Source organism: Chanodichthys erythropterus, chromosome 13 (genome assembly GCF_024489055.1).
Source record: "Chanodichthys erythropterus isolate Z2021 chromosome 13, ASM2448905v1, whole genome shotgun sequence".
NCBI lineage: Eukaryota > Metazoa > Chordata > Actinopteri > Cypriniformes > Xenocyprididae > Chanodichthys > Chanodichthys erythropterus.
Window position 1 is genome coordinate 43,914,338 of NC_090233.1, and position 15,941 is coordinate 43,930,278.

The following is a 15,941-nucleotide window of genomic DNA, read 5'->3' on the forward strand; positions in this document are numbered from 1 at the left end:
AAATGCACGGGATGCATCCATCTAGGGCTTTTTTCTTTTTCGCTTCTCATCGCCAGACAGCAGTTGCATTTCATAATGGAATGAAACAGCAATATATATTCATTTATTAAAAAAAAAAAAAGCATCCCAGAAAAAAGGGCACTTTCTCTCGAGAAAGAAAAAAGGGCAGGGGCTCAAGCCCCTTTTTTGTCTATGTGTGCACGTGCCTGACTATAGGCTATATGAGCACACAAACAGATCCCACTTGAGTGTATATGAGTGTGTAACAATAGTTGTTTTTACAGACCAATGTTAAAAAGATGAATACATAGCTATTGTAACAAATGTAGCCATTAACTAATGGAATCTTAGGCCTATTGTAAAGTGTAACAAAATGTAAATTTGCATGTCCATGTTTTCTAATATTGTTACAACAGCACTTTATTTGACACTTATTTACAGTTCAGGGATACAGTAATTTGTAGATTTTAAAATAATTCCAATTTGTAGCAGATAAATGTGGGAAAATTATCTTACAGTAGTTTCAGATAAAAAAACTAAAAACTAAAAGTCGTTAAATAAATCTCCAGTGTTCCCCATACTGTTATCTCTGTTCACACCACTTTTGATTCACTGTGGCTCATCATGGAAAACCCAGCAGCATATGTGTGTGAGTAAGTAAACTTTAGTCTTATCTACTCAAAATCTGATGTAGAAGCCTTTTGAGTGAATCCAGTTTTCGTCATTTCATCATGACTAATTCAGATTATCTTTTATCTCAGACTGCAGGCAGTGAGTAAGAAGTGACTGGTCAGATTTTATGGGAAAATATTTGTTTTCGCACAATAATTTCCAGAGAATCAAAGAAATGCAAAGTGATATGTGAATGTTGTGTTTTGGATACCAGACTTCTGTAGAACAAAAGTTTTTCATCCTCAAGCCTCACGGCTATGCTGAAACAAGGCAGCAGTGAACATAATCAATCCTGTGCATGTCTTATGCATGTCATGTTAAAGAGCTTGAGAAATGTTGTCATGTCAGTGTCAGAGAAAGTCTTTATACCATTGTGTTTTGAAACAACTACACCACATATGTCCTGGGTTTATTTTCTTTATCTGACACTTATTTGCTTGTATTACCACATATTGCGTATGTAGTGCTTTATTTTAATTAAAAATTCTTGCTTGTTTATGACCATCCTGAAATTAAATTGAAAGCCATGTTGTCTTTTAATTTATGCTGTCTGTTATGAAAGATGAAATGTCACAAATATTTCTCTGACAGAATAGGCACATTGTTGGATTGACTAGAAATACTATGATGGTGGGAGAAATGGTTAAATACTTAAAAAATAAATAAATAAATAAATAAATAAATACTTTTTTTTTGCCAACTTTTTGGTGAAATGAAAGCAGATTACTTTTACAACTGCTAAGGGACTGGCATCTAGCCAGATCAGTTTAACAAAATGGATGAATTTGCTCATGTCTAACACTAAATGTTTGTATGCTACACAGTAGGACCCTGCAGCTATTGCCTTATCAGGGACTACTTGATATTAAATAACATATCATCATATTATATAACATATCATTATTTCAAACAAAATAACAAATGTTTAGTCAACATTCCTCTAGATCAGGGGTGCCCAATACTGCTCCCGGAGATCTACCTCCCTGCAAAGTTCAGCTCCAACCCTGATCAAACATATGTGAACCAGTTCATCAAGATATTTAGAAGCTCTTGATGATTACAGACAGGTGTGCTGGAGCAGGGTTGGATCTGAACTCTGAAGGTTATATTGGGAAGAAGTATACACTAAACTTGGGTATAAAGGTATTAAAAGGCAAATTAAAGGCAAACTCTAGTATATAATTAAATGTGAGTTTAATTGTATTTTGCAAAGAAAGGCATATAGAAAAACAAAAAGCTAACAGGAAATAAAGCATATGTTGCCTACAATGTATTCAGTTATTAATATTTTGTTGGTTCTTCATTGTTTTTTTTTTTTTTATTACAGCAGCAATTCTCATGGATATTGATTCACTAAACTTTGCGCATGTGTCATGCTTAACTCCTTTCCAATCCTCCTTAGGTTTTTCCCAAAGTTGAGCTTCATTGAAAAACCTGCATGACTTAATCACATTTCACATTTATAATTTCAAGGTTTTCAATGGCTTTAAGTTCAGGGGCCTGAGCACCAACACTTCCATTGCTTGTAACTTTGTACATGCTGAAAACAATTGAAATTCATTGTTAGTTCATGAAACCTAATGAGTGAATGATTGTTAGTGAATTTCTTAAAGCAAAGCTCTGTTAGCAACACTGAAATGAGAGTTAAAGTCTCTCAAACAAAAGCATTACCATTAGGCAGTTTTCATGTGTAATTATGGGGCATGTTTGTCTTTGTCTCGGCTTTCTTTTAGATGTAATATGTTACTGATTTTGCAACATTATAGCAAAAAGTTGCATAATGAACTTTTCCAATAATGTATCTATATCAAAGTTAAAATACTTCAATATCAAAGACTTGCTGTGTTTGATGATCTGCACACGAGTCAATCGTTACACATGAATATGTTTTAGTGTACACACTTATGTCTCCAGAGTTGATACAAATATTTGGGACTGAAAACCACAGACAGCTTTGTTTGTTTATGCCTTGCACAGCTAACCACTAAAAAGACTGAGAGGGTGTGGGTCAGTAGGTACAATCATAAGTGCATTACCATTATCTTGAGTTTTTTGTTTTATTCCACTACATATTGCATATGTTCAGTTGGCTTGTTTGACCTCTAACCTGCCTTTTATCATTTTTACTTTTCTCATTTTCTGTTTAGTTATTTCCCATAGGTAAGTGCATAGAAGTCTGTCCATCTGTTGAGTAATAACCCCCCTCAGGTTCTGAAGGAAGCAGGAGGAAATGCAAACATGTGTCACTGGTTAGAGTTTGAGTTTGTTGAAATACAAATTTCAGACTGAAAAGTATATAGGCTTGACCTCTATTATCTCAAAATCCATTAGTCAAGTCCATATTCACAGGCTATAATTTCTATTTATAGTCAAAAACTATAATATTGTTAAATTATTACCTAGTGAGTTGCATTAAAATGTTTAAATTATTATTTTAATGTAAAATGTTTTATTATCCTATAATTATCATATACTTTATTTGTTTCATTTATTTATGATGTTATACATTCAGTTTGATGCAACAAATACTTCACAATTTGTTTCATTTAGGGTACGTTTACACCACAACGATATGCTTGAAACACTTTTTCTTTTGATTTTTCCATGTACATACGACACCATTGTCAAAACGATCCCCATCCTCACTGTATTCTGCTAGCAGGCCATTAGATGGCGATCAAACTATTGTACATGTAATACGCATGTGCATGATGTTATCATTTTCACAGATTTGCGTTTTTGTTGTTTAGACGGAGACCCTTTTCAAAACCTTGCACTTTGAAACCCGTTTTTAAGTTTGTGTTTTCAGCCACCCAAAATGCCATTGTCATGTAAATGAACTCCGGAGCCCCACACATGACATGCAAGACAAAAAATGTAATCGTGTGCACGATTTACTATTTCGTTCCATCGATTTACTAAATAGCGCGACGATTTACTAAAATGTGCGCACAATTTACTATTTCATTCCCTCGATTTATAAATCATGTGCATGAAGGGAACGAAATAGTAAATTGTGCGCATGTTTTAGTAAATTGAGAGAATAAATTAGTAAATTGTGTGCACGATTTAGTAAATTTAGGGAATGAATTAGTAAATCGTGCGCACGATTAAGCCTACTGTTTTTTCCCCACATGTCATGTCCGGGGCTCCGTAATGAATGGCCAAAATGCATAAAAAGTTTTTAGTTGAAAAGGGTGTCATGTAAACAGCCCCTAATTTATGACGTTAAACGTTCAGTTTGATGCGACAAATGATTTACAATTTAAAATAACTATTTTCTAGTTTAGTTCATTTTAAAAAGTAATTTACTCCTGTGATGGCCGCTTAATTTTCAACAGCCATTTAATATTTAACTTTTTTTCTTCAGGATTTTTGATGAATAAAGTTTAAAAGAACAGCATTTGTTTGAAATAGAAATCTTTTGTAACATTATAAAGGTCATTGCTGTCACTTTTGATCAATTTAATGCATCCTTACTTAATAAAAGTATTAACTCTTAAAAAAAAATCTTACTGACCACAAACTTTTAAATGGTATTTACAATAGCCACTGACAATAGCTTTACCTAATGTCCTAAGGCCTAACAAGCGCATTTCTACACTTCAGAAAGCTCTTCGGTAACACTTTTGTTTGATGGTCCCTTTTGAACATTTTGTTGACAATTAGTAACATTGCAACTACATGTCACTTAACTCTCATTAGAGTATCAGTAGACTGCTTATTCTAACCTTAACCCTACCAGTCTACTAAAACTCTACTAACACTCTAATGAGAGTTAGTAGACATGTAGGTGCAACATTACTTAGTCAACAGAATGTGTTAAAGGGACTATCAAATTAAAGTGAAACCAGCTCTTCCTCTGCCTGTGTCATCCAAAGGATACACTGTTTAATGCGGTCTCATACTTTGACTTACCCAAGACAATTTTACCATTAAAACAGCTAAAAGAGAGCACAGAGCACAGAAAATAGGCAGCATAATCAGATTCAAACAAATGTTTTGGAATCATGGGAATTTCTGTGGGACTCGACTCTCTGACCCTGAAAACAACCCTGACTGGCAGTTTGTATCAAAGTCAACAAACAAAAAGTGTTTATTTTGCTGGGAGCCAGTGGTAGAAACTACAAACACAATAAATATGGTCTTTGAACACTAATTCACAACTTTGGGTTGTAAAATGTTTGTAAACTTTGGCCCTCATCATAAAGGAGCAATTTGGTTTGCATGATCAACAACAAATCATCTAAAAGAGTCTTCATTGTGATTTAGCTCATTAATCTTCATCTAAATCTTTTATGTGATTTAGTAATAAAATGTTGCTTCAGTCATACTGCTCCTAGTGAAGGACATAACCTGTTTTTTTTTTTTGTTTTTTTTTTCTTATGGTAGATTTATGAATTCTAACATTGGGACTCTTATTTATGAAATGCGAGCGGAACACATTTCTGCGTAAATTGTTTTTAATGCTGGATAGTATCGAATCCTAGTCGTCACCTTTTAAAGTTTTTAAACATTGATTAAAGTTAGAATATAAAAGGCACTTAAATCATGGTACATAAGTCAACTTTATTTTTCATGTAGCTATTCAGCCTTTTACTGACCTCTTAATCAGCATATAAAAAAGCTTGCATACTTAAGATTTTGACCTGCTGAATTTGGAAAAAACATACATCACTAAGTCATAAACTAATTTTTTTTAGGCAGCAAATTGTAACTAAACACTAGAAGAATCAATATTTATTGGTAGAGAGTTTGCAGAAAGCAAGTTTCCCTGTGTGTTTATGGATTATTTCTGTTTTAAAAATTCAAGGAACTAAAAAAAATACTTCAAAATTGCCTCTAACTGTGTGTCTCAAGAGTATTAATGCCATAATAACTGGCCTAATCAAACAACTAAACTAATGATTTTGAGTAGCTGTCTTGGCATACATCTGATGACCAAATTATTGAAAAATATAAAAAAAAAATCAAGATATACCCTTATTAAATTTAAATTTAAATTTAAAAAGCCCAGAACAATATGTTTTATATTAATTTTATTATTTTTTTTAAAACATTTTTTTTTTATGTAGCAGAGTCACATTGTGAATTACGGGGGAGTTTGGACCCTAAAGAATGCTTGATCCCCCTGGAAGGACATCAAAACAATATTTACCTGTAAACATGAAGATACAGTTCTTGCTCTCACTGGTTTTAAATCGTAATTTTTGCCATCCCTGAAATGGGTCATACCATTTACATTACCTGAGTAGTTTAATTAAATGCGCTGTAAAATCGCGCTCATTCTGGGACGAAGAAAATTATGTGCTTAAAGCTGCAGTCCGTACCTTTTTTGGGTTAAAAATGATCCAAAATCAATTATTGAGCAAATACATAACCAGTCAGCATTCAAAACTATCTCCTTACCTTAGCTTGATTCACAATGTTTTATAATAAGAGTGGTACTGGTGGGAATTCGCTGTAAATTCAAGTTTGCTGACGTTTGTCATTACGTCACGTCTGTAAGCAGAAAGAAGGAGCTCTGGCAGGCTATTTCACGTGTGTGGCGCATCATTTGTAGCCTCTTCTTACAGCAGCTGGAATGTATTTAAACTTGAGATGGTGGCTTGTAATCCAGAAAGTTCAAAACAACAATTATCATTGACAACTGTGGTAAAAAGTAAAAGACTTCAGACTGCGGAGAGCCTATAGTAAAAAAGGGTAAGCGACCGGGCTTGTGCAAAAACAAGTAAAAATGTCAGGGCTTTTGAAAGTTGGCGTGACCTAAAAAGGGACGCAGAGATGGCTATTTTTCTGCTGGACAGGTAAGACATTTCAATGGTTCATTGGGTAATAAGGTTAAAGTAGCACACAATATCCATAAAATTATGGATAACGATAATACACACTTCATACACGCAGTCACGCAATGTTGATGTTTCATTTCTAGAACAGTATAACAATAATAATTTGCACCAGTGGTTGCGTGATTTATAGTAAAACTTTTTTCAGTTGGTCAGAACAAAGGTGGATGACATGTTACTTCTTCAGATGACATTTTCTGGTTAAACTTCTTATTTTGAACATAAATACAAGGAATAGCATCTGTAATTACGATGTACAGTGAAGCTCCACACTTGTGCGTTGACTGAGAGCCCCCACAGATAGCTGCAGCTGCACCTCAAAACTTTAGATTCATCCGCTCTGAGGAGCTGTCCCGAAGCACAATCCACGTAAAGATGACAATTCTGCAAATCACTGCAATTGCAGGTTTCAAACAGAGATGGCGACAAAGAGGCAAAACGTTCAGACTGCAGCTTTAAAATAACATATATGCAGTTGAATGAGAATGATCAATCCCCATATCAGTGAGACACGTCATTTGACGTCACTCCCAATGTGGCGACATCATGTGGTCAACGTGTGATCTGGAGTGTGATTGACTGGAACACTGAGGTCGAAGTGGGACATTTCAACTTGGATATTCACACTCTTTAATGTGGCATTAAACTCTGGTCACGCATAGGGCAGTTTTCTAAACAGTTTTCACAGCTAATTCTAGAACAAATAAAGAATCTTTTAGATGACATGAGCGTCACTGATAGATTAGGATTCATTAACCTATGGATGGGCACATTATTCAGAGTCACTGCTTGGAGCAACATTATGCTGTATGTTTAAATTTGTTTGCCAGCAACATTCATGTGTGTGGCATGACCTACCGGCCTAACCTTTGAACCCTGCTCTGTATTCAGATAGGATATAAGAACAGGATGTTTATGTGTACCAAGAAAGAGCTCACTTTCCAATGAGATGGCAGAAGAAACAAGCAAAGACCACAAAAGAGGAGATGGACACATTGGGGGCTGGGTCAGGGATGTCATGGTGAGCTCTTCCTGGGTTTATTATGATTAACATGAGCTGTGATCTTGCTGACCAGTGGTGCCAAGGCAAAACGTGCCGTGCGTGTGTTTCATGTCGTGGCACATTTGAAATCGTTTATCTGTTAACCAGTTTTTAACTGTCATGACTGTTCCTTTAAACTGAATGTGGAGTACTCAGATTTTTTTTAATGAATAGGTACTAAATGGAAGTAATGAACTTGTTTTTATAGCATAAATTAATCACCCTGTTTCCAGGTTTATGGCTTTCCTTCCCACCACGTCATACAATGAGAACCTGGTTGCTTAGGGCTGTTTAACTACTGCTGTGCAAGCAGGATCCTGTCCTTGTGCTTGAGCTTCAATGAGTCTTGTGTTTATGTGACTCTTGCGGTCTATTAAAATATATCCACCAACTACGCTGCAACTTTCTGCTGCAAGTATTACAGCTTTCTTTGTTGAGGGAATTTTGCATGATTATAATTTATGTTTTAACCTCAGTTCACTGGCAATAGTATAGTTTATCTTAATAATAGATATGACGTTTGATTATATTTTCAGACAGTATTTTCTTGGAAGATATTTAGACAGCATATGGTAATTTAATCTTTTCCCTTCTCCAAGTTTCCAGTTTCTGTTGTGGCGCAATAAAGTATCACATTTTTCTTCTCACATTTGCATAAAAGAGAAATTTGCTGGAGGAGAGCAAACTTGGAGGAGAATAAGGTACTTCAGCACTAGTATCATATTTGTTCCAGAATTAGCTAGGTTTTCCTATGAAAATTATTCGCTCAGATTTTTCTGAGTGGTTTGTCTGTGCATTCTAAACTGCAAGTAATTTATTACATTTAATAAAAGACGTTTCTTAGTGGATACAACTTACATTTACATTTCGCATAAATAAAATTAACATCTTGGAGACAAGCATGCTGTGGACATTTTCCTGACTGATTCGGTAAGTCAGAGAATTTGTGAAGGAAAGCAGCTGTATTATTGCATTGGTTCCTGTTGAAGTTGGGATGAAGAGGGAAACGACAGAAATGACAGAAATCCCTTTGATCCACCTGCTGCCAGCAGTACTTGATCCAGCTGGCTGGAGCCTCTCAAGTGATAGAATGGAAACATGGCTCTGGCTCTCATTTACTGCAAGACTTTTTTTTTTGCATTAAGCATATGATGATGAGTCACTTTTTTGATTCATCATCATTCATTTGTAAATCTCAAAAATGAATGCCTATTTTTTAGAGATAAAGATTGGGTGAGAGAGGATACAGTCATAACTTTGCATCATGCCTCCATGTGTTCACAAGAGAAAATTGTCCATGATGTTCTACTCATTATCATTCACTTTCTCTCTTTAAAGGCACTGCACTGGAACTGTATATTTAATAGGATCAAATACTTGGAGAGAATATAGAAGCTTTGCTGTATCATTGAATTAACTTGGGAATTAACTTGTCTGTGTTGACCATTTCTAAGCAGATTGCTTTGAAGGTCTCTGTGTTTTATTCCTCCTCTTCGAACAGAGCTAGCCATGGCTGACTCAGGGCTTTATCAGTGTGAGTGGGCTTTCAGTCTGTGGAAAAGCTTGTTAGCAGAACCTCTACCCTGGAGCCCTTGCCGCAGTAGAGCAGTCTTGGAGTAAATGTTAAGGCTTCAAAGAGAACATGCAGAGCCTTCCTCTTCAGGCTATGGGCAAGTGACCCAGAAGATTCTCTCGTTAATTTTATGTCAGTAGCTACATCTGTTAACTTGATGGGTCAGTGAGTTACGAACATCCTTAGATGTAGTCTGAATTAAGTTACTAATTAATTCTGACCAAACTAGCGACGAGCTTATTCTCAAGTTATATACGATCGTTTGCATTTTACTAAATATGTGTTGCTTTTAGGCAGATCAAGTAAAGGGATAGTTAACCCAAAAATGAAAATTCTGTCATCATTTACTCCCTCTCAAGTTTCAAACCTGTATAAATTTCTTTTTTCTGCTATACACAAAGGAAGTTATTTGGATATTAGAATGATTTCTGAAGGATCATGTGACACTGAAGACTGGAGTAACAATGCTGAAAATTCAGCTTTGCATCACAGGAATAAATTACTTTGTCAAATATATTTAAATAGTACACAGTTATTTTAAATTGTAATAATATTTCACAATATTACTGTTTTTTTACTGTATTTTTAATTAAATAAATGTAGCTTTGGTGAGCAGACGAAACTTAAACATTAAAAATCTTAGTGGTTCCAAACTTTTGGACTGTACTGTATATGTATTTATTATATCTGTATATTATATAATACACAAGCATACATTGGGTTACAGCAATTATATTAATTTTAATAGTCATTTCAGGTATAAATAGCTCCTTGTTTTTAAAGTGAACTTTTTATAACTATTGAAACAATTGAAAAAAATAGTTGGAAGGTATTTATTTGAATGTTTTAAAATAGTTTATAATTTCACATTCTAAACAAGCAGGACATTGTCTTAAAATTTGAATGTAAGCAGTGTTGTGATATTTTATACAGTATGAGAAAAATAATCATGTGTGAAAAATATGGGTCTTCATACTTCAGTTCATACCTACTTCATACTGCGGGCACAAAACCAAATAGACCATACTTGCTACAGCTTGGATTTTTTTTTAGGCCCTCAGACCTCTGCTGGGCAGAGTTCATGACCTCACTACGTGGTCTTTTGCTGATTTAAATTAACAGTGAATTGGTTAATTTGGTGAGGAATTAATGCTTTGCAGGAATGCAACTAATGTCTGCTTGACTTAATTCACTTTACTCATTAGTTGTCGTTTATCTGCTGCCCAGAAGGAATGCGGCAAGATGGTTTTGATTTTATCCATCAGGATGTGATTGAATCGTGAAAAGTAGACGTTACATAGCAAACTGAGACATAAACATCCAATAATATCTATCTGGTTCTTGATTAACATTATCCAGTAGCTTGTGCGGCTTAAGTGAATTCAGCTGGCTGCTAAAATTCTTCTGGAGGAACATCTCCATGGACCCTGTCTGAACATTAGCTGCCTTGATGAGGACCCTGTGCCATGTGATGAATGTTTATATTATTACTCGTATGTTTGTTTCTATAAGAGTCATTTTTGTAAGTTGTTTGGTTTTCATTTTCCTTAGGGAATCACACACACTAAAAACTCCTGGGTCAAAAATAACCCATAATGGGTTATTTTTGACCCAAATCCTGGGTTAAAAAGGGACCAACTAATTTCTGGGTTATTTCAACCCAGAAAAATGGGTTATTCTTTTTGACCCAACTTCTGGGTTAAATACCTGACCCAAATTTTGGGTTAAAATAACCCAAAATTGTAGTTAATATAACCCAACTTTTGGGTCAAAAGAACAACCCCAATATCTGGGTTGAAATATCCCAGAAATTAGTAGGTCCCTTTTTAACCAAAGGTCAAAGGTCAAAAATAACCTAACTTGGGTTACTATGCCAGTATGCCTTATTTCAGAAAATAAAACTTCAGAAACTTACACACTTCAAGCACTTTTACATTTTTATTGCATTAAATTAAATTAAACTCTACACACTTGGACCTATTTATCTTAGGTCACACTGTAATAACATTAGACATTAGAAAAAATAGAAAAATAAACAACTCATTTTCTCTCAAACATTTGACAACATTCAATAACTGGATTGAACTTGAGGGACAAGATTTTTGATAGTGTCCTCATCTAAGAGAAGAAATGCCTCCTCATCTATGTCTTCACCTGAAAGACAGAAAACAAGACAACATGAGTATTGTTAATAAGTCGAGACAATTGTGAACCACTCACCAGACACTCTTTGATTATCAAGCTAATAAATAATCACTCTTAAGGGAATGCTGTTGGTTTTTTTTTTTTTTTTTTTTTAAAAAAAAAAAAAAAAAACGTGGCCCAATTTGCTAGTTAACTAATGTGGTTCTTTTGCAGCATTACCCATTTTGTGTGAATGACAGTCTATACTGTCCATCTTTTCTTTCATTAACAAGTGTAATAATGACATTAATGCAAAGGTGAATATCTGGCCCATTATTATGCATAACAGCTTAAAGACAAGGCACAAGTATCTTTTAACTATAAGGGTTATTATAGAGATGCATTCCCCACTGTCAAAGAAGTTGTGACTGTCACAAAATCTTACACTGACACATTTAAGCCATATTCAAGAAAAATATTTAGGTATAGAGAGATGATATGAGGGCAGTTAAAGGGATAGTTCACCCAAAAATGAAAATTTGATGTTTATTTGCTTACCCCCAGGGCATCCAAGATGTAGGTGACTTTGTTTCTTCAGTAGAACACAAATGATGATTTTTAACTCCAACCGTTGCAGTCTGTCAGTCTTATAATGCGAATGAATGGTAACACAATTTATAAGAGTCAAAAAATATGCTTAGACAAATCCAAATTAAACCCTGCGGCTTGTGACGACACATTGATGTCCTATGACACGAAACGATCGGTTTGTGCGTGAAACCGAACAGTATTTATATAATTTTTTACCTCTAAAACACCACTATGTCCAACTGCGTTCAGCAATCGCTTAGGTTTCTCACACAAACCGATCGTTTCTTGTCTTAGGACATCAATGTGTCGTCACGCGCCGCAGGGTTCAGTTTGAATTTGTCTAAGCATATTTTTTGACTCTTATAAATTGTGTTACCATTCACTCGCATTATAAGACTGACAGACTGCAACGGTTGGAGTTGAAAATCATCATTTGTGTTCGACTGAAGAAACAAAGTCACCTACATCTTGGATGCCCTGGGGGTAAGCAGATAAACATCATATTTTCATTTTTGGGTGAATTATCCCTTAAAAGAGTAAAACGCTCACCTCTAAAATTCTCTATCAGCCCAGACATCCGCCAGTCAGTTAGCTTATCAGCGACAAAGCTGTCCATTTATAATGACCTGAAGAAAACATAGCAATAGAGGTTAGCAACAATTTGAAGACTTGAAACGCTTCTTTAACTCTCACTACTTAAGACAGTAGGGCACTGTATAATATGATAAGCACAGCGCAGCTGGTTAACATAACTATTGTGTAGCCTCGTCGCTCTAGCCGCGGCTAAAGGGGGTCGCACACCGGAAGAGAAGCGTATTTAAAATTCAAACACATTATTCTCTATGAGTGTACACACACCGGCGGCGCCATTCGGCGTCTGTCCGCGGCGCCCAGCAACGGTTCGGGACCTTGTTCAAAATCCTGCAGCGCCACAGAGCGCCATGTACATCGATTTATATTAAATTTACACTTATTTGTCTCAAATCGTCGTTAATGTATATACTGACTTCACCATGTGCTGCAATATAAATTTAGTTTTACATTAATTTACAGAAATCAGCTGCTTGAATGAAAATTGCTGATGTTATTGGATTTTCAGGTGATATTCTCAATTCATTCAGTTAACGGACGCTCTGAGGTAAAGTGTTCAGACTGCAGACTCAGCAACGGTTGTATTTAATTATACAGTACAATCATAACATACTACTGACATTATCTTAATTTCATAATGTCCTAAAACATAACAATATTGCTGGCCATAAACTGAGAAAGTACGCGATACCTTGAGTTGTCCTAGACGCGGCGCAGCGCGGCGCTTCTCGTCCGGTGTTCGACCCCCTTAACGCGGCATGAAGTCGCCACTAGCTGCACTGTGCTTATCGTATTATTACCAGTATTATAACAATGAGATAAGTACAGCACAGTTTATGAAAAATAGAATTTAAAGACCGTGTAAAGTGAATTCAGTCATTTTCTTCTAAACACATTAAATAGATCATACGTTTCTCGATGTGTAAAAAGCACAACCATTTTGACACCTAATTTCATGAACTTATCGTTATTTTTAATCATTCAAATTTGGCTGGGTGGTTAATAACACTTTCTTATTTAGTCTGACAAACTCAAAACACATATTTATTTTGACTTTACACGGACTTTAAACTAGTTAGATGTTGTCGCGATATCCGTGGGCGGCTACGTGCTAACCACAGAATTACCACGGTAAGCCATGGTCATTTTTTCAACAGATGGTGCTAAACTAGCAACGGGGACATGGACACAGAAAAGTTTACGTTACATTGACACTGAAAATACTTGCTTACCTTGAACACGCGATGAAGTTGCACCGAAGAAGCCCAGGCCAAAACGGATCGAGTGCGTTCAAGTTCAAGTGACGGTTGTTTCAAACGACTGTTGTGAGAAAATTCCAGAACAACAGCGAGGGCGGGGGGAAGGGGCGTTAACCCAGAACATGGGTTACTCTTTGAAAAATAACCCAGAAACCTAAACAACCCAGGAATTGGGTCAAAATATTAGCCCTATAACCCAGAAAATGGTTACTCTCTGAAAAAATAACCCATAATTTTAACCCAACACAAATAACCCAGAAAATGGGTTAAAGAAATAACCCAGGAGTTTTTAGAGTGCATGCAATTTTATACATTTTTGCTCTTTGAAGAGGTGAGGTGGGATTTAGAGGTGGTGTAACAGATAAAACTGCAGCAGGATGTTCCTGTAAATCTGTGGATGAACTACAAGCAAAATTAACAAATACCCATCTTGACAGTTCATCTTTACCGTGTCCCTGGCTCATCTCGTTCGTCTGCATGATAGCTGAAGTGACATCTCTTCTCCACGAGGAACGCGTCTACATAAGACTTGATAAACTTTGTATTACCATTAAGGTCATGCTGGAATGTGCCAGAACGGAAGGGCTCAAATATGGCTTGTCTGACAGGTGCAGCTGCAGACAGGACAGTGGCTCCTCATCTGTCCTGTGATGTGTATTGCCTGTCAACACAGCGGGGTCTCCACTGTATATGAGGAAGCAGAGGTTATCAGACACATGCCCTGCATTCTCACGATAAGATTCGGAACGTCATGGATTTGTTTTTGCCACCTTCAGCTTCACTGGTGAGTCTGAGCAGTGAGAACATGAACCACAGTCAATGGATTTTACTACTGACAAACCTTTCTGCTATAATCCTAGACAAAAACATCTTTTTCAAAAAAAAAAATATTACCATTCAAATGTTTGCAGTCAGTATGTTTTTTTTTTTTTTTTTTTTTATGTTTTGGGAATAAAGTATCTTATGCTCAGCAAAGCTGCATTTATTTGATCAAAATACAGTAAAATAGTTATATGTGTGTAATGTAGTGTACATTTGACATTAAAAAGTTACTGAGTAATACTTAATGGCAATACATTGCATACAAAAATTAGATATTTGGCTTTCTAGTGTCACTTTTGCAATTGGTCAAATAGTCAGCCTTGTTAATATATGGCTAATGTTTTAGGTAGCTAGTTAATCCCATGTGGGGAATTGCACAATAAGTAGTTTGAACATTTTCTGAAGACAATGTGAGAGACGCTTTCCTTAAAAAAAAAAAAAAAACATTAATTAGAAAAAAATGCTATGTGGTTTTTAAGACATTGCTTTATGCTTTTGCTAGGTTATGGGTGGTTTCTAGGGAATGGCAAGATGGTTTCTCTGATGTATTGGATGTTTGATCGGTGGAGTCTCAAGTCAGTCCCTGCTAAAAATAAATACTATAAGTCTATAGGATTTTCCCCTCTTTTTTGTCCACTTGCTGAAAATTAGAAGTCTAATTAGTGATGCTGAATTAGTTGAATTTTTCTTAAATTCCTAAATTAGTGATGCTGTCTACTACCTAACCTAACTGCCCTAGTGATTGAACTGGTTTCAAGAGTCTCTCTAGCATCTATCCTTCCTGGACTCTTCTAAAGGACACAAGTCTGGAGGTGATAGTGCTCTATCTGATATTCTGGAGACATGTCAGACCTCTGTCTTCAGCTGCTCCTTAGCAGCACTCATTTTATTTTTACTGTCTTTGACTGGCCAATTCCTTAGAAGTTCATCAGAAGCCATCACAGAATAGTTTATTCAATATAAATATCAAACGTGTGTGTGCATGTTCTGTTCTGTTGTCTTTTTTTTTTTTTTGGTAGAAAGGAACTCAGTTTTATGGAGGAAGTTTAATTTGATGCCTACATGAGATTCCACAGACTACTTTGTCATACAGTGAGTCAGCAATTCCCATGCAATTGAAGTAACCACAGAAATAGCTTTCTCATTGATTTACTGGAATGTGTGTGCACACACATGAATGCCCACACGCATGCAGGAAGTTGTCATTGTTCCAACTGTGTTTCTTGAAAAGCTCAAAAACGGTTAGTAAAAGTAACTGAACTGGCAGATCGATCGATCAATGGATCTGTATCTATCTGAAATGAAAAACTGTCAATGGCTTTACAGTACATTATACTATATGTAATCTTACTGTAAAATACTGTCAAATATATGGTTTTGAAAGTAAAAACTATGAATTACCATATCATTTAAAGTAAAAA

General features: G+C 35.7%; 1 long non-coding RNA gene across 1 annotated transcript; it reads right to left on the reverse strand.

Moving 5' to 3' along the window:
- Positions 1-10,953: 10,953 nt before the first annotated feature.
- Positions 10,954-13,972, reverse strand: LOC137034662 (uncharacterized). The gene is made up of 3 exons (XR_010896964.1): positions 13,672-13,972; positions 12,398-12,474; positions 10,954-11,287 (listed from the first exon to the last, which is right to left on the reverse strand). It is a non-coding gene; the product is annotated as an uncharacterized lncRNA (long non-coding RNA).
- Between the last annotated feature and the right edge of the window lie 1,969 nt (positions 13,973-15,941).